This window comes from Triticum aestivum, unplaced genomic scaffold, assembly GCF_018294505.1.
Source record: "Triticum aestivum cultivar Chinese Spring unplaced genomic scaffold, IWGSC CS RefSeq v2.1 scaffold198009, whole genome shotgun sequence".
Taxonomy (NCBI): domain Eukaryota; kingdom Viridiplantae; phylum Streptophyta; class Magnoliopsida; order Poales; family Poaceae; genus Triticum; species Triticum aestivum.
Genome location: NW_025233094.1, coordinates 1,758 through 8,570, shown reverse-complemented (window position 1 = coordinate 8,570; position 6,813 = coordinate 1,758). Strand labels below are relative to the sequence as shown.

Here is a 6,813-nt window from a genome sequence, read left to right as displayed (position 1 = left end):
TCATCTGGCCTCTGCATAATTAGAATGGAAACACTTCCTACCAGGAGACCGATTTGTTGAATCCATCAGACTGGTCACGAGCCCTTGATTCATTCTCCTTCCAACGCCTGAGAGCCTTTCCTCCGCCCGCAAATCCAGCCCATGCCTGGGTCACACCTTTATTTTGGAAATTAGTTTATCCCCAAATCAATCGAGGCGGAGGACTCCCTCATGGCTCATTGCTCCCCCGTACAATGCACCGCTCTCCGTCCTCCGCGGCATCACCCAATGCCACCATCCTCACTGCTCACATCTTCACGGCGACTCCACGACCTGCACACTCGAGTATCCTAATCTACAAGTGGGGTCGACATGCAGGCGATTGCGCAGCAGATTGCATCCTACGTGTGGCCATCTCGGCAACCATGAGCCGACAACTCATTTCGTCATCTCGACAACTAACACACACAATTCCATCAGACATGGCTGACAAGTCGTTACATCCAAAACTTTGATCTTGATTTTAATTTCTTTGCCATCTCGAATTACTAACTACTCCCTCCGTTCCTAAATATAAGTACTTTTAGAAATTTCACTATAGACAACATACGGATGTATATAGAGATACTTTAGAGTGTAGATTATAGTGAAATTCCACTATAACTCATTTTGCTCTGTATGTAGTCTATGGTGAAATCCCTAAAAGGTCTTATATTTAGGAATAGAAAGAGTAGTTAAGAAAGTAAGGAATTGATCCCCAATTAGGTTAGATGAAATTTGACAGCTGCGGCAAGCATGATTTTTTTTGCGTTTACAATTTTTTATGCTTCTAATATCTCTTACTTACGTTGTAATGGAAAATATTGTTGCTCCAGAGCATCATGCTTCCGAGATCCTAGGTGCTTTGTATGTACACACTTCTCCTTCTTGATGGCTTCGTATGTATGTATAAATCAACTTCAATATCTTGCCATGCTTCATAGGTCTAAATATTATTTCTTCATGGAATCATGCTTCTCAGGTTTTTCCTCCATGCTTCTATGTACAGATGGAACTTCAATCATGCTTCCTTATTTAGTATATTTGATTTTCATTGTGTGGAAAAGTATTCTATTTTTAAACAAGTATGCTTCATATATTTCTTATTTATAATGCAGAGGATCCATGTCATCACAGTAACTTCTGTTCTAGTAATGGCTCGTTCAGGTTGTGCTATTAGTCGTTTCATTCTACTCGTAATGCATACATATTCAACTGTTGATGCCACAATATGGTGTGCTTGTATATTCAATTTTCATTACATGTCTCTCCTTGGGTGCTCTCCCCATCGCCATTTGTAATCTATGCTTTTATGCTTAACAAAATTAGGAGAACTTGGTTAACATGCCATTCGCCAGTATATGTAATTGTATGATTCCATTCTACTTTCTTATCGCTTATAAATTATTATTCTGGTAATATATTTCCGTTGCTGCAGCAAAAAAATCTGGGCGGTGGAAACAAAAACTTGTTGAGCTTGACCCATCTTCCCCTCCATGACACCAAAACAAAGAAATCGAGTTCTTGTGAACCGTTGTTTTATGTAAAGCATGCAGGGAAACATACCGCTTAGTAGATGAAAGCACTGGCATAGGATATAGAAACCACATATTTGATATTATGAAGCAGTGTCATAGGATATAGAGAGCATAGACTTAGCATATGAAGCAGTATAATATTTTGTGAAATAAAGGAAGCAAATGTATTGGTCGCAAAGACAAGTTATATGAATGGATGAAGCACATAAATTTCTACTACTTCAATGATGCAAATATGTATGCTGTCCGAAACAAGATATACGGACACATGAAGCATGATAAATCGGTCCGAGTAGTAGCATTAGAAAGAGTGTGCGACAACAATTGTGTACCGGATAGCACATTTCTGTTGAGCAAATTATTTTTACTGTGATCAGCAAAATTAAAAAATTGAGAAAACCGTTATTTCCGTGATTTGAATAAAATAAAGTTTCGAGGTAAATTTAGTTATTCCTGAAGCAAATTAATATAGTCAGAAGCATAAGTTTGTGCCGATGGAAGCAATATTATCGCGCAAATGGGATATATTACATGGAGACAAAATTTCATTCGCGCTGGAAACAAACTATAATTGCATTCGAAGCAAAAAAAATTGTGTTCAATATATTTTCCCAAAAATAAGAGAATATGAGTGGGGTATAATTTGATGTTCGTGATTTTCGGATGCAATCAATTATGGGAAGCAATTCAAATCGGGCGAGGTTGTTATATGGAAGCTAGCAACTAGGAAGGCACACGTTCTTGTTATGGAACAGATAATCCCACGTAACTAGAGCCCGTGATTTATGGAAGCATTCATATACCTCCCAGATTTATTGTAGTGGGTGAATCAGACGTATCAAATTAAACCAATCGTATGGCTCACTACTGGTCTGATGGAAAGCAGGATATCAATAGTCTGGTTCCTAGTGATTCCCTAATTAGAATGCACATAGCCAAACACCAATAGCCTGACAAAATGAAAGATAGAAAACCGACAATTCAGCAACCGTCGAGTCTTTAACTTGCAATATATTTTGGGCGTCAATAAGTGTTGAAAGTTAGGAATTTGAGCATGGCAAAACGTCCGTTTTTTATGGAAATTTGTACTTGTTGACCAAGCCAAGTTTAGTTGGTAAGCACAACAATTTCGTTCTCCCTCGCGTGAACTAAAGTTGCCATCTAAAATGTTTGAATTGCTATAGCCAAATCATGAGTGTTCGGGATTTAACATGAGGAAATTTCCTTCCCAGCATTCACCTCTCGCTGTCGATGACATTTTTCAGCCTTGTCACCGACTCTGGTGAGCTGCACCTTCCCTCGCCGCCCACGTCCTTGTCGATTCCTATCCGCGCCACTGGTTATGTTCGCCTCTAGTCACGAGCCCCTCTCGTCCGCTGCTGCGCCAACACTTATATATATCTGCAAAATTCTGAGGAGCTGTAGATTTTGAAGAAAGGGCTAGAAGGGGCTTAACTCCTCAAATACAGACTTTTGGAAGAGTTAAAAAATGGTTTAGGGGAAAGATGCAGTAAGTTGCATTCAGTTTTTTTTGAGAGAGAGAAACAGATGCATTCACTTCATTATATTGACAACAATAATACACCACCACCGTCCACCGGTTGCACCTCATGTGGTTGCTGAACCGTGCGTACAAGATGATGTGACACAACAAGCAGGAGACGTAGCGCACAAACGAGCGTTGCGTTGGTGAGCATTAGTGGTTGGGGCGCGCCATGGCGCACTGCCTGAGCAGAAGCGAGGCGCCCCTTCCACTGTTCTCTTTATACTAACCAATGTGCTTTCTGCTCATTTAATACTACCCGCTGAAAGCAAATTTATGTAGCACAGCTGCATGCAAGCAATTACAGCTTGTTTAACATCAATACTGAACAGTTGCAAGTCTTGTTGAACGAACAATCATGTACAACTAGGGAGCTATCCTATACAATTGCATGTGGCTTATCGATGGGTTACTTGATGTGTTGAAGTTTCTATTGCATTGTTTGAAGTGTCTATTAATCATCCCCGACCGTGTGGTCTTGGTAAGTATGGGTGTTCGATTGTGTCCAACAACACACTGATCATAGGATCGATGTAGGACGCAGAACGAGGCCTTGGTTAGCTTGGATGGTGTCCCCACCCAAACCATGTGAAATGAAAATGAAAACATGTAATATGGGTAAAATTCACACTACATTGAAATAGAATTCTAGTTTCATGTGTGGATGTTGCTTGACTTTTTGTGAAGTGGGTCTGTTGTGCGCCTCTAGTTGTGAATTATGAAACCAATATAGTTTTTTCCTATTATTGAAATGAAGTTTGTTGCTTTTTCTGAAAATTTGTGAAACTTCTGAAAAATTTGAAATTGTTGTGGAATGGATCTAAATGTATCTTAACTTGCTTCAGAACACGTTGCAATCTAAGTGACAAAACTGAAAATTCAGTTGGTGGCACTTTCCAAGAATACATTCAAAATTTTGTTTGTTGAATTCTTATGAAATTATTTCATACTAATGAGGCCCAACAAAATTATTTATATTGTGTGTGCAGAAAACGTTGAATACATACTTTACATAGAACATTAGGTTGGGAAGAAATTTTGAATCAACCCCGGGATACAACCACAGTAGAAATGAGTTCTTCACCCGGTAGGTCGATATGTCCCCTTTGCACACTTGCTGCTGCTGAATCTTGTTGCCGAGGTTATGCTGCCCAGCCAGATATTGGCGATATGGCGGTTAGCTGCCTCCGTCAGATGGACACCGTCCCAGTACAAACGAGCTGATGGATCCGGACACGTTGTTGCAGCAGCATCGCCGCATGGAACCGTTGAATTTAATCTGTATCGTCCAGCCCCTCCACAGCACACCATAAGCACGTCTTGTTCAAAACCTGTGATCATCCATCAGTGTCAACTGTCAACCACCTTCCCATAATGAAAATTTGTATATGTGCAACTAACACGTATTAGATTCTTTTGGTTGAGTTGGCGACTGACCAAACTTGTGAGGCGACTCCACCATGTCCATGATTGGGCCAAAGAAATCGGCGTAGATGATCCTGGCATTCCGGTACTTGGCCTGAAGTTTGGCTAGCTCAGCCTGCAGCAGCGAGTTGTGGTGCAACCCCAGCTCGTTGTATGCTTTCAGACAACCCGTCCTGGAGTCGTATGCTGATGGTGGCGAGGCGTCGGCGAACCTGGTCAGGATCGGTGGCGAGCACCCCGACGGAATCACGCCAGGGACAACCAGGCTCCTCGCGCCATGCATGATGATGAGCCTCTGCTCACACGAGCATCCTGCTTGGATCAATCAGTACATGCATCTAGTTGATAGCCAGATGGAGTACGTAACGTACCTCAATGGCCTTGGAGATGGTCGCAACGACATCAGGAACGAAGGACCTGACCTCCTGTACTCTGTTGGAACGACATGTGATAGTCGTTGACTCCGAACTCGCCCACGAAGAAGAGGGATCTGCCAAACAATTTCTTACACTCTGCATGCGTACAATTTGACTTCTCATCAGCCTCTTACTTGGGTAATGATAGCTAGCTACGAGATTACAACGATGACATTGAATGGTTAAAGTAACCTTGGGCTGTGCGACATAAGGAAGGCTTCATGGACTCAAACTACTCCAGCTGCACGCCTAAGCTGGTGTTCAGCGGGAACTTGCTGGTGGCACTGGGGATACCCCTCTTGTGGAAGAAACCAGCATCGACTGTGGTTGCGGCACCAACGGCGAAGTTGGCGCCTCGCCGGAAGCTACGGTTGTGCGCCAGGTTGGGCGGGAGACATAAGGTAGGCCCAAGTTCTCAGCTGCACCGAGAAAGAACCTATAGTTGTAGGATAGTATGTACGTATTGTAGTTGCTGGCACTGGCCGGCCCAAGAACAGCTGATGTGAGCACGTACCAATGAAGTCGATGATGAGCCGCCCGTCGCCGTTGCGACCAGTGTGGCGGCCGAAAAAGCTGGTGCCATAGGGAGGACGTGTGACGGGGTCGAAGATGGTGCCATTTGAAGACGACAGGGTTATTGCCTGTGTCAGCGAAGGAGTCACCGAAGCTGAAGATGGATTGGTAGCAAGGGACGCCGGACGGGGAAGAGACCGCCAGCGTCGACCATGAGACGAAGACTAGGAAAGCGACGGATACGAGCTTGTGCATCCTGAGTTCTTCACAGGCAATGTGGAAAGAGCCGACGTGGTGGTGCTGGCCCATTTGCTTCCGGGGGCGATATAGAGTCAACTTAGCGGCAAAATGTTCAATGGAATCACGAGCTAGGACCAACTTGTACAGACATCATTGTACAACCCTTACGGTGTCCTAATGAATGGTTTCCTATCTGTCTCTCTATTAACATACTTTTTTTGCTTGTACTAACTATAAAAGTAATCCAGTTAAACATCGCACATACGGATTTTCTAATCGGTGCAGTTGGGGAATGCGCGTTAAGTCAAGTCCATCGGTAGCTCACGCTATAATATAACATGTCTTTGTCCATTATGTTGGGTACCCTAAATCATAAGTGAAAGTCAGCTCTTGAGTCACGATCTATAGTACCAAGAAATGTTCCTTTTCCTTAACAAAAAGAAGTATACAACAGGACTTGACTGGACATTTTACATTCTCTTAGCCTGTGTAGTTTATCAAGGTAAAATAAAAATGGCATATCATGTAAACCCTTATGGATTTCAAGTGGCGTACTCATTCATTGTCATAGGCACCAGTAACAAATTCATTAATATTAGAAGATCAAGGATAAAACTTAGAGTATCAAGTTAAATTGAAAAACCCTCGTTCTTGCAAACACCAATATTTTGTTGCACGTTATAATTACAGTACAAATCACGTACAAGATACATTGCCCAGAACCAAGGTGACCTAACATATAATTATGGACAATTATTATAGGGTTAAGTAGACGAAGAAGGTTCAGCGGCAGGGTCTCATCCTCCTTTTCGAGGAACAAATACATGAGGTTAGAAATGAGTAATAAATCCTTTCGAAACATTGAATATCATATTTTAGTCGTTCCAATAGACGCAAATAAACTCCGAAAAGCAGAACTAAGCATGTCCATCACACTAAAAAAATGCTTTCACAACCTATTTGAAATATTTCATAAAACAAATAGCAACAACATGGATTCATGTGCTATGGGGCAGGTGGTGCATGATCCTTCAAGTCGTGGAAAATTTCAAGTCAACTGAGGCAATAGGTATTCTTTTTGCATCCTTTTGCTTGGCAGATTAAACTCAAGAAGTCTTCT

General features: G+C 42.2%; 1 pseudogene; it reads right to left on the bottom strand.

The window, feature by feature from the left end:
* Positions 1-4,179: 4,179 nt before the first annotated feature.
* Positions 4,180-5,708, bottom strand: LOC123176007 (GDSL esterase/lipase At5g45910-like; annotated as a pseudogene).
* Positions 5,709-6,813: the final 1,105 nt, after the last annotated feature.